This window comes from Rhinatrema bivittatum, chromosome 3 (genome assembly GCF_901001135.1).
Source record: "Rhinatrema bivittatum chromosome 3, aRhiBiv1.1, whole genome shotgun sequence".
NCBI lineage: Eukaryota > Metazoa > Chordata > Amphibia > Gymnophiona > Rhinatrematidae > Rhinatrema > Rhinatrema bivittatum.
In genome coordinates this window covers 550995775-551013305 of record NC_042617.1, presented here as the reverse complement: position 1 = coordinate 551013305, position 17531 = coordinate 550995775, and the positions used below count along the sequence as shown (strand labels likewise).

The 17531-nt window shown below is 41.8% G+C and overlaps 1 protein-coding gene across 1 annotated transcript in view; it reads left to right on the top strand.

Annotated features, from left to right (window-relative positions):
* The window catches only part of SLC35F1 (solute carrier family 35 member F1), an 889467-nt gene that overhangs the window by 321961 nt on the left and 549975 nt on the right, over positions 1 to 17531 (top strand). The window lies entirely within an intron of this gene.

The following is a 17531-nucleotide window of genomic DNA, read 5'->3' as shown; positions in this document are numbered from 1 at the left end:
TAATATAGATTAAGAAGGCATTTTTAATGTTGGTAAGTGCTAGAATTAAAATATTTTAAAATGTCACTTATGCATGATGCCTGTTGCAAACTACTCAGAACTCCATTGTAGGGTGCATGCTAAGGTATTATTTATCGATAAGAGTACAACTAGTTGAGCCTAGATCTGTATGTCTACTGCCCACCCATATTAACCTGGGGCCCCCCCAAAAAAGTATTCAGTTCTGACTATGTAAATGCTCTGTTGAGTGCTATTCTGGCACTATCCCGGTGTGCCCATCCCTAGCTAGGGGGAGAATGCTGGGATCTGGGAAGGGAAATACTTTGTCATTTTTATCCTGATTTATTGAAGCCATTCTGTTATGACTAGCAATCAGGACCTAATGAAACCTACCATTGATGAATACCCAGGTTATAAATGAGGCTTAGGGTCGTTACTATAGATTGTGATAATATTTTTAAACATAAAACATTAGTGCGTTTGTTTTGTTGGAAATATGTGGGGAGCATGCTGAGGGTCAGGTTTGGGGACAGAGTGGAGCATTCTGGAGTCATCCACAGAGCAGGGGAGGATAGAGACAACGTGCGTGTCGGTGACGGAGAATGAGTCTGTGCATCTCTTTCTGTGTGAGAGAGAGGAAAGCTCTGGATTTGTGGGTGCCTAAATGGCAATTATTCCCCTCCCCCTATGCAGCCTTCAGTGCCACCGGCCAGAGCTGCTGCTTCTCTGCCGAGCTCTCCTCTGCCATTGTGCCCTGCCCCCACCCCTGCTTTCATGCTGCTGCTGCTCACCATCCGTGGCTTTGAGCCGTGCCACTGTTTTTCCCTTCAGCAACTGACCTAGCACAGCAGCTCATTCTACTGAATGGCTCTCACCAGCAATGTGGCCCTTGCTGCTACCTCCCTGTAGACTCGGGGTGTGGCTGCATGGCCCCCATATAGCAACCTATGCCCTCTACATGAGAAGGTGGGCTGTGTGATGTAATGAAGCCACAGTGACACGTGAGGGTTTAGGGGGAAAAAAAGGGAAAAAGTTCAGATAACATTCTTTTTCTGCTCTCTTTTGTGTTTGTATTATTGGTGTGAGAAGGACGGCGGGAAGGGGGCAGGCGCAAATGGAAACATTGGCCCGGAAGACCACCGTACACCGGTCTTGCCTAATCGTTGTTCTTATAATCAGATGAAGGTCAGACAGATCGGCGAGCACTTAGTCAGGCCAAAGCGTTATCCCTGAAAATGTCTGTTCTACTTTAATTGTGAGACTGTAGAAGAGGCAGGTACAGGCCTGCAGAGCTCTCTGCAACCTGCAGCTGCCCCATCATTAGAATGAGGAAAAAAATCCCTGATTTCAATCTGAACTGAAGATAGTTTATTCTTGTCTGCCCTGCTTGCTGACTAGAAGTTGTTCTTGATTTCAGTTTGCTGGACATTGTGGAATCTGGCATGAACGGGTGTTCTTCCTCTCCAGTGGATGGAGACCATCCAGTTGCTGTTTTTCAATCTCCTATAAGCGTACAGTGACGTTTTGCATTCCAGTATACCCAAGGTCATAGGAATGGAGCCAATAGAAATGAAGAATGTAGGCAAGCCTAACCTGTCAACCTTCCTTCATTAGGAAGTCATTCCATCCCCTTTATCGTTTCTGTTGCCTTCCTCTGCAGCTTTTCATATACCGTGTGAAAGGGCAGACTGTACAGCCACACCAAATGTATGCACCTTTAACCATTTCATAGAAAAACGTATTACAGATGCTGATGTTTCAGTTCTCTACGAAGCCTGAGGATGAGCCATAAAAGACCAAAAATGCTGGTATTTCTAAAATGTTTTGTTTCGGCTAGAAAACCAGTCTGTGTGCTTATACGATCTTTATCCTTAAATATCTGGAAGCATTTCCTCCTACTGAAGTAGAAGAGAGAAAGCCATGCTGCCTTCAGACTTCAGCCCACAGATGCAGATTGGGCAGTGTGCATATTTCAGAGCATTTCTTGAAATCTTCTCAAGACCAGGAAGGACAATGGCCAAGAAAAGAAGGGAAAAAACCAAACCTGGAGGCTGTTTTGTGCGTTCTTTGTTTTCTCTAGGAGTTAATTCTTACCTTCCAAATAAAAGCCAAAAAAAAAAGTAAATCCCTCTTCTGCATTTTTTGAGACCAGTCCAAAATCTGGCAAGCTTTAACAGCAAAAAAAAATGTAATGGTACCATTAATAGTTTACTCCAAGCACCTGTAGTGTATCTGATGGGGGGGAATTCAGTAAGCTGGGGAGGTGTAAGGTAGTTGGTTACGTTTTGTTCATGCACCTTGTAGCTAATATTTTAAAATTCTCTACAAAGTACTCACAAATGAAAAAAAAATATCAGCCATGTACCTTGCACCTGTTGTATCTATGGGTTGACTATGAGCTGGAAACTATGCAAATATAATTTGAAAATGAAATGTATATAATATGTATATTTTCCCACCCCACTCTTTGGAATGCCCATTTTCCCAATGGCTAAATATAGCCACTGTGACTAGGGCAGTTTTTCTAATCCAGGGATCCTGGTGCCCTATCTAAGTTTTGTTCCTGGTTTATATGTTTCCTATATAGATAGGCAAAAAAAAAAAAATTACCTTTGTAGATCAAGTGTTGTTCAGCTAGGAATAAATTAATGAGAATAGCAGCAAGCTCGTAAGATGGCAGGGAAGGACAGGATTGAAACGTGTATGATTAATGGGCAATAAAAAGAAATTGCTGCAGAAAGGTGATGAACAACACCCTGATACAGATCTCCTACTTTGCAATCAACTTTGTATTGAATTTTCAATGCATTGTAGCAATTTGGACTCTATCTATGTACCTGAAGCAAATGACTGTATTAACTGCGGATTGCTGTAATTGCTGAAAAAAACCCCACATTCCCGTAAATTCACTTTCCGATGTTTTAGTACAATAGCATATTTTCTGTAGCTTGTTTTACATCTTTTTAAAAAACAAATTAGGTTTAACCCTTCCTGCTTTGGCAATGCTTATAACATAGTTGTCCTCCAGTGGGGTGGTATGGAAGGGGATTAACCCTCTGCTCCCCCCCCCCCCCCATTTTGTACAGGTTCTCAATCTCAGCCAAAAGACCAAGAAGAGATGGTTGTCAATACATAGCTCAAATCCTGTGCTTGGATCTTATCCAAAAGGAGTCTGAGAAGCCAAACGGTCAAATCTAAAGGCAAAATGTGCTCATTTGCAGAAGATCACCACTAAAGTATGCTGCAGTGGGTAGGATAAATGAAGATACATTTTTGATTCTGAACGTTTGGAGCTGTTCCATTTTGAGCACAAAGTCACTGGGCAGAATTAATGGGTCAGAGCAGTACAGTTGTTTGACTGCTCAAGTTAGAAGCACAGAACACGTTGGCAGATAAAAACCGTAAGACAGGGGCGGCTCAAGGCAATCTGCTGCCTGATGTGAGGGATGAGATGACGCCCCCTTGCCCCGCCCCCTGCCCTCTTGCCAGTCTCATGCCATCTCGCCCCCCCCCATGCCCCCTCTCGCCTCACCCCCCCTCCCTGTTCTCCGGCGGTGGCCTGCAGCAGCGTCCCTCCTCTCTTCAGCCAGCAGCGGCCCGCAGCAGTGTCCCTCCTCTCTTCAGCAGCCGCGGCAGGAGCAGGCAGTGTGAGGCAGACACCACGGTGGCATTCTGAGAGGGGCATTTTTTGCCCCCTCAAAATTCTGCCTCCTGAAGCGGCCGCCTCACCCTGCCTCATTATAGAACTGCTCCTACCATAAGACCCACCAAGACTGCCCATCTCCATCTCCCACCCCTCTTACCACAGACCTTAATTGATCCTTGACATTTCACTTCTTTTCCCTCACCCCTACATACCCCCCTGTGCAATGATTTCACATCAGCAAACTTTCAAGAGTTTGGAAAATTATTGTGTGCAGCTTACTAGGCTTTTGCCTTTCTTTCATATCTTAGAACAAAAGCAATTCCATGCTCCAAAGCAGGGTTTTCTTCTAAATATTATTTCTGCTGGGTAAGGGAAAAGCACCGGACCTTGTGTCACACAGTACATTAGAGTATCCCACATGCAGATCCAAATCCAATGCATTTTTGTAGCATAGGCATACATGCCCCTTGCAAATATTATGTGTAGCATGAATGCTGCAAACTCAGAGAAATGTAAGGGGTTGTACAACAGCTAGTCAATGTTTATTGACAGTTGGTGTAAATCAGCAGTTTGGGCTACATAGTCCTTTAATTTTCCAGTAAAATTATTAAAAAAATAGCGAGTTTGCTACTGCAGCCACTTTGCTAATATTTGTTTATTGTTCGAGGGGTATAGCAATGTGATTAAGTGGTACAATTGTTCATTCTTTATTTCATTTTTATTGGTTACATAATAATGAAACTAAAGGCTTTAAGGGGTTCATTTACCACCGGCAATTTGGATCTCCATGAGGTAAACGGTGGCTGAATATCAGGATTTCCCAAATACAGTATCTATTGTTAGAAAAAGGAGATATTTAAGAACTATTCAATGTGTTTTGAAATACACCAAATATTATTCACAAGGACCAGAGAAAAGATATTTAGAGAAGGCAAAACCTGCCTATACTTTCTGTTATCAGAATCCGCACCACATCTGTTTCTGCCTACAAAGTTGAGTGGATCCTGATTTATCCACCATAATTCATGGCTTTTATTTGCCTTCTGGAAACTTCTACCTCCTGTTCCTTTGGAGTTCCAGCTCAGTCAGAAACAGCCTCTACTGAGCTGTGGTGCCATGCGCCTTCATTCACTATTACTGGAGTGGGGAGGGTAGGAGGTATTTCCCCTATTTTTATTCCTTCTCCCAAGTCAGCCCAGCCGTGACAATGATCGTCTTCAACCAGAGACCACAAACTGTGGCTCCCTCTGGAATCCGGCTAATGTTTAACCCAAGTCTGGCCATTAGGTGTCACTGTTGTACGATGAGTAGGGCTTCCCTCTTTCCCAGGGGCTGTGCTGCACACTGCCACTACAGCAACCCTCACCCATGCTGGCCCGGGGGAATAGAAACTTGGTCTGCCAGCGCATCTGATTTCATTGGATTGCACGTGGAACAAAGCCTCATAAAAAAGTTGGAAAAAAAAAAACCCCTATTAGATGCCATTTCCCCCTGTTTTTAAAGAAACATCACTGCGGTAGCTGCAGTTCCAATGCCAGCAAGGGTCTGAAAGGACCAAATGGATAAACGAGATCCTTTGTACAGCCGGAACATATTTCATGAAAACTTGTCATAATTAATAGCAACCTGTATGTAGTGACTCTTTAGGATCACAACTATATGGCCCTAGTTTCCTAAACCCTTTTTGAGCTAAGAGTAAGAGATAGGTAATAGAGGAAGGGGTGAACAATTTTAGAACAGCTTCTCCACAGAGGCTGGTGGAATGGCTAGCCCAGGCTGATAAAAATAAAGCAGGTTGCATCATAGCTGGTGAGATATTTTGAGTTAGCAGTTGGAAGAGAACGAGCTGTTTTTCCAGAGTTTTTTTTTCCATGTTCTTGGTGCATTAGGCCTCATGGCTTGAGATCTGGCCTGAACAGGAAGGGGGTAATTGACTTACTGGTATGCAACCTGTCCAGTAAGGGTGTCTCCCTGAATACTAGTTTTAGATTAAGAATACAGAGGACCCTGCCTATGTGCTGGAATGCAGCCAGCCCAACTCCCCAGACCCATTAGCTGATTGGTTTAATACATTCTCAAATCAAATGGACTATACTTATCTAGAAATAACACTTTGAATGTGCTCTGATTGGTCAGTATGCAGAATATATAAAGTCATGAATATTGCTGGATGAGTGAGTAGCCAGCTGTCCACGCGATTGATGTGAACTTGTGTTACTCCCCCTCTCTTTTTGTCTTTGTCTGTTTTTCTTTAATTAAAAGTCTCAAGTTACCTAACTACTGCAGTGTTTCTTTAGAATCAACACCAGGGTTTGCTTAAGGGTTTTTTGGGTATGTTTTTTTGGAGTTTTTCTGTGAGACTCCTAGATCTTGGCCTGTGAAGGGATTATAGGGATGCCCCATTCTGGGGCCAGGACAGGGAAGACTCTGCCCGCTCAGACCACAATCCAACCCCTAGATTCATCAAAATGCTATAATTTTGCATGGATAATGCCCATGATAAGAAAATGGGGTATGTTTATGATAAATTACTGCACGAAGTGCTAACATAGCATTTTGCATTGGTAGTGTATTAAGGGGTGCATTAAAGTTTATGTACCCTGCGATACTTAGATTTCACTACCCTCTATAAAAGGGTACTTTCAAGCTAGGGCGAGAGAACATTGTAGAAATCTCATCTTTGGGAGACTTTCCTCACTCCAAATGATGTCAAATCTTCGCCGAAGTGCTGTTCATACATCTCGCTCTGCATGTCAAACTGGCCCCAAAACCCTAAACTACCACCAAACCTCACCTCGCGTTATTAGCTGGCCCTCCTATAGTGATATTAATAGTTGAATAGTTGACTACAATGAAGGCCTTATAAAAAGTCTCTCTCTCTTTCACTCTCTGAAAAATTTGCATTTGTGCAATGCCATTGTTAACACAGGCCATAATGAATCACCCCGCAAGATTGGTAGCCAGTTGTGACCTGCTGCGAGAGAAGAGTTTGCAGGAAGTTTTTCTGCCCTGAAATGGGGAAAATCAGAAGAGCCTTTTTGTTCCCTGCCGCCTAGACATTTCATCCAAAAGATTCCATGTGTCATCTGTAACGAGAGAACTATGAATAAGAATGTTTTGTTACACTTGGAGACCCCCATTAGTAGCATTCACCCTGGGGAGGAGAGGTAGAAGTGGGAGTTGTGCAGACAATGAAACCCTGATTTTGTCTGCCAGTATTTTTGGAAGATCCCTTAACATTTTGGAAGCCTTCCTTTTCCATGTCCTATAAGGTGAGAGCTTTCCCTGGTCTAATTACTGAGAGACATTTGCACAGATAAAGAAAGTTGGAGAAATGTAATAAGCTGTTTGTGCCAAGAACTGATGTGTAAAGTGCCACTTTTTGCCATTAAACAATTGCCTCAGTAAAGTTTTGTTTGGACACTCAAGTCGAATATCCAGATGTATTTTGTTAGCACTCACATCTCTCCCATTTAAAGTGAAGAGAGACCTTCCCAGGCAAGAGAAGAGGGGATATTTCTCCCCTCCCACACACCCCAGGGCTGTAGGACAGAGAGAGAAAAGCTAGTCCTGAGACCCTGTGTACCCCTTCCTTCAAGGCTCAATCACCAAAACAGGGCCTACATTTAAAAAGGAGTACAAAAAAGGTTGTCCTTCCCTTTCAACTTGGTCCAAAGTAGTTATGCCTTTGAGATATACTTCGGTGGCTCTAAGAGTATATTTTATGTGCATTGCAAGGAACACACTGAGCTTCCTTCAGCAGAAGAGTTTACCCCAGGGCAGATTTAGAAGACTGAACTAAAAGAGTGCTTGAATAAATTCAGAGATCAGAGCTCACCTTCACAGTTTGCCTGAGGCAAACGTGATTGCTACTTTGAGTTATTTGGCCACTGGTTTCTTCCAGAGGGTAGCAGGAGACATCATTGGCATCTGCCAGTCTTCTGTCTCCAGATGTGTCATCTCTTTTGGAGCCTACATGCTTAACTGTATACAGAATGACTATATCTGAAATTACAAGGAAGAAGATTCAGAGGATACATGAGAAAATAATTATTTTCCAAGAGGATGGTAGATGTCTGGAATAACCTATCAACATAGTTGGTAGAAACTGATACTGTGACAGAATTCATGTATGCTTGGGGCAGATATAGAGGACAGTGGTTGTAACAAGTTTAGGAAGTTGCAATATTGCAAACATCCCACCTTTCATTTCTTTGACAACAGAGGCAAGGAGAGGGATGATAAGCAGAAAACAAGGCATGGACAAAGGAAGCATATGCTAATGATACTGTAGACCCCAGGGTAACCGGATGGACACCAACTGGGTCCAACACCCCAGATACTAACTAAATCAATACTGGCAGGTTAGTGGTGGTCAAGTACCATCAAGAAAGGCCACCAGAATATAGGCAACTGGATGTTAGAGTGATAAGATGCTAGTTTTGGTAACTGTTAAGGTTATTACAAAAGTTAGTGGTAAAGCATGGTGGTGAGAGGGCTTGGGGGTTGGATTAAGTATGGGAATTTATAGTTTATCTACTAAGGGCAGTAGGCAATTACAACTAATTTGGTTAAGGAGCAATATCCTACATGTAGTCCATCTTCTATGGCTGATAGTTGAGATTTAATTAATTTATTTATTTGAAACCTTTTCTATACTACGTATATTGTATGAAGGTCTAAGTGGTTTACAAAATTTAACATAAACAAATTTTGACGTAAAACACAATCATAAAAAAAATAAAGGCAAACAAATGATAAAAAATAGTGCAAATTAAAATGGACATACAATAGTACAACTTATAGATTTAAGTGACAAGACAGAAAATAAACAGCCATCATGCCTTTTGTTCAGTGAAAACAAGTGAGGATAAGTACGTTTTTATGGCCTTTTTAATGGCTTTTGTGTTTGCAAGAAGTTGAATTGAATTTGGCAATGATTTCCACAATATGGGGACTGCCACGGGAAAGGCATGTTTACGGGTTAGGTCTAGCCTTGCTGTTTTGATGTTTGGTACCTGTAGATAGGTTTTATCAAGAGAGCGTAAGTGGCACGGAGGGTGGTAAAGACGCAAGGAGGAACATAACCACAGAGTTGATGTATTATGATTCAGATTATAAATGGTAGATAAAATTTTATAATGAATAGATTGACGTATTGGTAACCAGTGGAGTTGTTTTAAGACCAGAGTAATATGATCTTTTCAGCTTGTGTTTGTTAATAAGTGAACCACTTGGAGAGGACGTAATATATGTTGTCAGGGAGACCTAAATAAAGTGAGTTGCAGTAGTCTAAACCAGTCAGTATTAAAGCTTGTAGCATGGAACAGAAGTCGTTTGAATAAAACAAGGGTTTTAATTTTATAACATGTATTTTCTAAAAAAGAATTTTTTGTTACTGATGAAATATTGGCAGTCATGGATAAGTTGGAATCTAGAATGACACCTAGATTACGTGCTTGTCTAGTAATTGGGACAGTGATATTGTCAAATGTAAATTCTGAAGGGAGAGCACATGATGAATTGGAAATAGCTGATAAGTATATAATTTCAGTTTTTGCAAAATTGAGAGTGAGTTGATTGTGTGACATCCATATTTTTATTGATGTTAGGTAGAGGTTAAGTAGAGAAAAAGTGTTACTCCAGTAGGTGTTATATGGCAAAATGAACTGAATGTCATCTGCATATATTTTGAATCTTATATTGAGACCAAAGAGAAGATGACAGAGAGAGAACAGGTATATGTTAAATAAAATAGCAGATAAAGCTGACCCTTGAGGAACAGCTGAGTCAGTATAATGCTAATTGGAATGATAGTGTCCAAGATTAACGTCTTGTGGTTTATGATTTAAAAATGAATTAAACCAATGGAGGACCGTAACATTGATACCAATATGTTAAAGATTGGCACGAAGGTCGTTGTGGTCTAAAGTATCAAAAGCTGCTGAGATGTCAAGGAATATTAATATGTAATCTACATTAGAGCCAAAAACACTAATTATGGAATCAAAGAAGGAAAGTAGTAGAGATTCTATACTGTGCCCTTTATGGAAGCCATGTTGGTCTGGGTGAAGTACATTATTTTCATTGATATATTCATTTAGTTGATGGAGTACTACTGATTAGATTATTTTGGCCAGTGTGGTTAACGAGACAATTGGATGATAATTAGAAAGGTCATTGGAATCTTTTAGTTTCTTTTTGGGAATTGGAAGAATAGAGGTATGTTTCAAAATGTCTGGGAATGTACCAGAAGATAAAGACAGATTAATTAATTGTGCCAATGATGGAGAAAGGGATTCTCTAATTTCTTTTAGTAAAAGTCCAGGATATGGGTTATAGGGACAATTTGATATTTTCAATTTACAAAGAATATAAATTATCGTGGAAGGGTCAATATGTGAAAAATCAGACCAAGAGCTGACTGCAGGGGGAAGATAACTTTTTGGAATGGGAAGATGGTTGAATTTTGAAGAGAGATTTATGAATTTATCCTCGAAGTAATCTGCAGTATTGTTGCAGAATGAGTCTGAAATATGGTTAGTGGGTTCATTTTTTACAATGGTTAGTGATTTTACAATAGTGAATAATGTATTGCAATTACCATTTGCAGCTTGTATTTTTTCTGCATAGTAGAATTTTTTGGCATGATCAATTTGCTTTTTATATTTATGTAAATATGAAAAATAGGTATTTTTTTCTTTCTGGGAAATGATTTTTTCACCATCGACGTTCCAATTGACGTAATTTGACTTTTATTTTATGTAAAAGTGGAGAGTACCATGGGGCATTTAGTCTTGAGGAAACAGTACAAGTTTTCTTGGGGCTAATTTTTCTAAGGTACTGGAAATTGAGTCATTCCATTTTTAAGTTATGGAATTGATTTCTGTAATTGAGTCAGTATTATAAATTGTAGAAATTTTAGAAAGAGCAAGATTACTAAAAGATTCTGGATCCATTAATTGAGTTTACCAGTTATTTGAATCACAAAATGGTCTGACCATGGGACAATTTGGGGGGGTTGCTGTTAGGGATACATTGTCAGGATTGTAAAATAATAGGTCAAGAGTTTGACCTAATCTGTGAGAGGGTTGGTCAATTAGTTGTGACCATTCTAACCCAGATAGTGCTTCAGAAAGATGTGTTGCACCTTTCTGAAGGTGCAACACACCTTTCTGAAGGTGCAGGATGTGGATGCAGATGACTCTATGCAGATGACTCTATGCAGATGACGTTCAAATCGTCATTCCCATTCACAACTCTCTCTCAGATGCCCTTGCCTTCTGGAACACATGTCTTGCCAACATAAATGACTTCCTCACCAACATCCACCTCGCTCTAAACTCCTCCAAAACAGAGCTGCTCCTTATCTCTCCTCACCTCCCTCCCAAACCACCGATCTCCAACGATCCAGCTTTCAACGTCATAACACCCCAACCCACAGTAAGAGACCTTGGGGTTATCATAGATCAACAACTTAATCTCAAAAAACAGATCAACTCCATCCTCAAAGAAGGTTTCTTCAAGCTTCACATCCTGAAGAAACTCAGACCCCTCCTCCACTATCATGATTTCCGCACCGTCGTCCAAGCCACCCTTTCCTCAAAGCTGGACTACTGTAATGCCCTCTTCCTCGGTCTACCCTCCTCCACCACCAAGCCCTTACAAATGCTCCAGAATGCCATCGCCAGGGTCATCACCAACTCAAAGAAAGCTGATCACATTACCCCTATACTCAAAGAACTCCACTGGCTCCCCATTGCATCCCGAATTCTCTTCAAAATTCTAACCATAGTGCACAAGTCCATCCACTCGCACAATTCCAATTGGTTGGATGAACCCTTTCGTCCTATTCGCACTGAACGACCCACTCGCACTGTCAACAAAGGCACTCTCTCCAATCCCCCTTTGAAAAAAGCCCACCTCTCCTCTACTAGGGACCGTGCACTATCCATTGCAGGCCCTAAACAATGGAACGCCCTCCCTACCACTCTCAGGCTAGAGCCATGTTACGCCAAGTTCAGAAAAAAACTTAAAACATGGCTCTTCCGACAAGCCTACCCTGATTAAGTACACTGACTTCCGCAAGTATCTTGCCTACGCCTTGTATATTCCTGTAAATAGTCCGTTGCAGTTTTATTTATTGCTTTAATTCCTCCACCTCCTGCTCTTTGTATACTCCTCCTTGTTCGCCCTCCCTGTTCATTGTAATTTCTGCCTTTTAAGTTACATTGTAAACCGGTATGATGTATGCATACTAATACCGGTATATAAAAGTTTTTAAATAAATAAATAAAATAATGTAAATTGAAATCACCAGCAATTATAGTTTTAGATAAATCAACAGGTAAAGTAGTCAAAGTTTCAAGTAAAGTAGATGAATCTTGACTAAGTAATCTAGGCAGACAGTACATGATACAAAAATTTGAAATTGAAGTGGTAAGAAGCATTATTTCAAGCGGGCTGTTAGATATCACGGGCTTTCTAGTGGGGTGCAGGGAGGCCTTGATAATTGCAAGCAAGCCTCCTCCATGTCTATTTGGATGGGGTTCTGAAAAACAGAGATAACTGTTTGGGCATACATTATTTAGGATTATGTTTCATAATTACAGAGCCAGGTTTTGGTGATGGTGACAGCATCAGGAGAATGACAAAGAATTAGATCATGGATAATCGGTACTTTCTTTCTGATAGATTGTGCATTAAAAACAAAGACTGAGATAGTGGTACATAATAGGGTAGTAGACTTTGGAGAAGATAGCAATGGGATTAAGAAAGGTCTATGATGTAGGGGAGGCTTGCGATAGAGTCTATTTAATTGGCCATAGTGGCCATTACCTTTAAAAGTACTGATTTCCACGGTAGTTAAAGACATCACATATGACTTACAAATGAACTTATCTTTAAGCAGGAACCAAGGTCAGTCAGTCAAAGTCGTCTGGCATGGGATGATAAAGTCACGAAGGGGCGCGCAAAGGGGTATGCCCCTTTGTCTCGCTCCTTTGGCATGCAATGCACCAGCGCGAGTCGCCTCTGGCATCTTGCTGGGTCCCTAATTGGGTGCCTCCCAATGACGTCAGAGTCGGGAACAAAGGGGCTGCGGATGGTATTGGCTGCTGTCCTTTACAGCAGGAGATGGTGGTGAGTGAACCAGGCTTCTTTGGTTGTCTAAGGGAGAGAGACCAAGCAGGCAGAGGCAGAAATAGTTCCTTGTCGCTCTGGCGATACACTGGGCCCTTTATTGGGTGCCTCCCGATGACATCAGAGGCGGGAGCAAGCCTGCACAACAAAGGGGCTGCAGATGGTACTGGCAGCTGTCCTTGGTAGGTAAGCCTCCCCACCGGAGGAACCCCTGAATCGTAGCAGTCTGAGTGCAGCCAACCAGGCGTATCGCTACACATACTTCACATGACATTTACAAGGAAATTTAGCAAACATCTCTGCTTCGATCACCTGTGCTTCCAAATGTAGTGCTAGAAATTTTTTTTCACCTATCATGTGACATTTTACTTAGATTTGGATCCACCCAGATTCACTGTCCAAGAAATAAACTAGTTCTGCAACAGAAAACAAGTGAAAATCCATTTTATCTTGCTCAAAAACAAAAGATACTAAAAGAGTGGCTGTATTTTCTCTTCCTCCAACAATTTCTCCAGAATTGCTGTCACATGCAAGCTATCTTTAGAGAAATTCAAATCTTGTTGCCCTTCTGTTCTCTTACCACAGGACAGGAAGTAGACCTGATTCAATGGAGGTACTGCTTAATTCGGAAACTTGATCACTTCTTTAAAGTAACTTTTGAGTATAACAAGGGGAGCCTGCCTTCTAAAGGAATCTGAGGAAAATTCAGAAATTTTATTCTGATATTATTCTCCAACATCTCAGTTTTCCAGTGCTAAAAACTTCTGATCTTGAGATGATACTGTATGCAAAATCATAGACTTTCCTATATTTGGTTCCAGTTCCCCAACTTTCCTATTAGGTTTTGCATAACTTGTGCCCTGGAAGAAGCCTGAAATTCAAATGTTGATGTCAACCCAGCAATATCAGAGAACATTTAGAAATTAAGGGATAGATATTTAAATACTTGTTAGGACCTCCGGCTGCAGCAGCCCGCGACCGGGGCCAGGTGTCATGGCTGTCGGCAGCGGGGTACCGCATCCAGGGCCGGGACGTCGACTGTGGCGGTCCTGACCAAGAAGACTTACCAGGGGTTTGGGTTTCCAGAAGCTCCGCGGAGGTAGGGTATCTCATGGGAATTGCTTTAGCGGCTACTACCGCTGCCAGGCCCGGCCGATTGGGCTCTGCTCGGCCGGGCTGACTCCTCCCCCTTCTGTCTCTGCTAGAGCCGCGCGCGTGCGGCTGCTGTGAGATTTAAAGGGGCCACGACAGGAAGTTGTCGTGGCTCCTTCCTGAAGACTCCTCCCTGGATTTCTGCATTTAAGGCATGGTCTGTTCCTCAGACCTTGCCTTGGTATCAAGGTTCGTGGCGTGGTTTCGTCCAGTGCTCGGTGATCCTGTTTTGGTTCTTCGTCCCACTCTGCTCCTCCTCCCTGTTGGATTGTCGCTTGGCTTCTGACCTTTGGACCGGCTTTCATGTTTCCCGTGGCTTGATCTTGGAACGGCGTTCGTCTCTTCTCATGGCTTGCTCCTGGATTGGCTTCGGACCCTTCTCCTGACTCGACCCTGGATTGGCTTTCGACCCCTTTTGTGTATCGTACCCTTGGACCTGCTCTTGACTACTCTTCGACTCCTTCTTCAAGATTACCACGACCTGCTGGAGGCGCCAGCTGTCTGGAATCCATTACCTGCAGGAGGCACCTGCATCCAGACCTATCTTCAATCTTCAAGAGAGTCTCCTAAGTCCCAGCGGCTGGGTCCCTACGGGCTCCTCCTGGGGGGATCACAAGCTTCCAGGGTGAAGTCTTCTTTCAACATCTACAACATTCGGCCTTGCCCTTCGACGGTAGAGACCTAAAGTGGGTCAAGTCCCTTTTGGGTAGTGCTGACCCTACCTCAAAACAGGGGTCCACCTTCTGGTTCATAACAATACTACTTAGCCGGTTAAGAAGGACGTAGGGAAGCCACTCAATATCCGGCTATGTTCAATGGCTGACATTTTTCCGGATAAGTATTTATCCAGTTAAGTAGATAACTGGATATCTTGGAGGCAGCCAATGGGCAGATCAAGGCAGGTAAACTTATCCAGTTACCATAACCGGATAAGTGCCTATATTCATAGCCATGCTGCTGAATATCCATTCTAAGTTAACTGGATAATTAATATCCGAATAATTTAGATAACCAGATATTTTTTAATATTGGGCCCAGAATGTCTAACATTTTATGCCATGTAATTTTAATTCTGTGCTTGTAGGTGATAATGATTACCTTTTGTCAACCTTTTGTCAACCTATTAACTTCCTTGCTCTAGTCCTCCTTTGCCTCAGAAAAGCTGTGCAACTATGTCCATTGCTCTACCAGGTCCCTGATCATATTAAGCTTTGGGATGCTAAAAAGATAGATACACTGGAGGCTTCCTATCCCTTCTTCCAGTGAAAATAAGCAAGGTGTTCATTATGTGCTGCTTGTTACTGGTCTAGTATCCTGGAGAGCTTGCCTAAAAACATATGAAATGCCATGCTGGGACAGGCAAAGGTCCATCAAGCCCAGATTCCTGTCTATGACTGTGGCCAGTCCAGTTTACAAGTACCTGGTAGATCCCATGAAGTAGACCTATTTCCTGTTACTCGCTCCCTGGGATAGCAATGACTTCCTTTAATTGTCTTATGGACTTTTCCTCCAGGAATATTTCCAAACCTCTTTTAAACCCTGCTCTGCTAGTTGTTTTGACCATGCCCTCTGGCAAAAGATTCCACAGTTTTATTGTGTGCTGAGTAAAAATAAAAGTGCTTTCTACAATTTCATTTAAATCTGCTGATTGTTAGTTCATGGAAATGCCAAAAAGCAGAATATAAATAAAAATAAATAAATAAATGGTCCTCGTTTTAATATTATTTGAAAGGGTAAATAGTCCTCCTTTACTTCAGTGTTTCCCATCCTTCTCCTGGAGGTACATCTAATCAGTTGGATTGTCAGGATTGACACAATGAATATGCATGAGATAGATTTGCATACCCTGAGCCTCCAATGTATGCAAATATATCTCTTGCATATTCATTGTGGATATCCTGAAAGCCCGACTGGTTAGGTGTGCCTCCAGGAGAAGGTTGGGAAACACTGCTTTATTTGCCTGCTCCACCTCTCTCATGGTTTTATAAACTTCTCTCATCCCTTCTCAGCCATCTCCTTTCCAAATTGAAGAGTTCTAGCGACCAGAACTTCATATAATACTCAAGATGCAGTAGCACCATGGATCGATACAGAGGCAATATGACATTTTCTGTTTTATTTTCCATTTCTTTTTGGATCATTTCTAACCTTCTATTTGCTTTTATGACTTGCCACCTCACGCTGAGCTGAGGATTTCAATGTATTGTACTCAGGAATTCCAATGAATATAATGCCCCAATAATTTAGTCAAGAGTTCTCTGGTCGGTGTGTTGTTTGCAAGTGTTATATTATGACAAGTGATGAGATTTTTTTAGACGTTAAGAGTGGTTGTGTTGGTGCCCCGCTGGGACAAAACTTTATCTTCTTTTTCAGGAACATTTCTGTTGGAGGTGCTGCATGTTATGCTATGGTATGATAGGCAACTTTTCACTCTGCTCTTACTTTTCTGATGCTGTTTTGCCCAGGTGAAAGTGTATCTATCCTAGCATTGGGAAAAGTGGCATGGCGTTACCTTCATTTCATAGAAAGTTGTGTTTAACCCTCTGAATAGGGCATGTATCTTCTTTATAGACAGGACAGCTTTTCATCAAAGGTAGTGATGGGGATTGTATGTATCTTTCCCTGTAAAGATTGCAGCATATTGTGCTTGGTACCTTCCCAAGCCACTGATGGTAATGTTTGCCCTGTAACAAAGGATTGTTCTCTGTGTGTGAGTGCTGGAATCTTCCCCATTCGGTCTTAGGAGCTGGAAACTTCCCCATTCGGTCTTAGGAGCCTGGGCAAATAATTGTTTCAGAGAGTATGCAAATGAGATGGCAGTGAGACAGAAGTGTGGTCAGCTGTTCTGGGCTTCCTGCACTTAGTTTACACTGGCATCATGGCCCAAGCATGCTTGGTGCACTTTCCCTGTCCTTTATTTTTTTTTAATTAGCAATTTTGAATGTCTGAAAAGGGATAATGAAGTTGAGGCGTAGGAAAATGAGGCAGCTCATGCATTCGATGGCTTTGATCTGGGAGGCTCTGAAATGCCTCATTTTATTCTCATTTTATCTCAGTTTGGCACTTTGTGCGGTCTCTGCTATGGCTTGGTATAGCGTTTAATTTTATTCACTAGCTTTCCTGAGTAGTTATTTGCCTCAGCTTCCGTTCTAACCTCAATTGACCCTTAAGTCAACAGGAGGGAGCGTGCATACCTGATTCATATCAGAGTGCTTTGTAACTAAAAGTAAAACAGAAACAAAACTATAGCTGCATAAAAAGGACTATTTATCATGCTTTTATTGGGAAAAACTAGTAAAAATTGCTATTAGTAAGTCTGTCAACTCAGAGCTATCAGCCTTTAACTATATTTTGTTATTATTGGAAATGTGAAAATCTCTCCTTTATAAATATGGTCTTGGTGATGAATATAAACACACAGATTCATTGTTTATGACTTTCAGGCTTCACTTCCTGATTGGAAAAAGATCTTATGCAACCATAAAAACACCATTATTTCACAGGAACTGCTCAAGTCTTTTGGGTTATCAAGAGGTTTAATGTGCTTGCCACTATAGCAGCAATGCCGGCACAGAGGGATGTGCCACTTTTG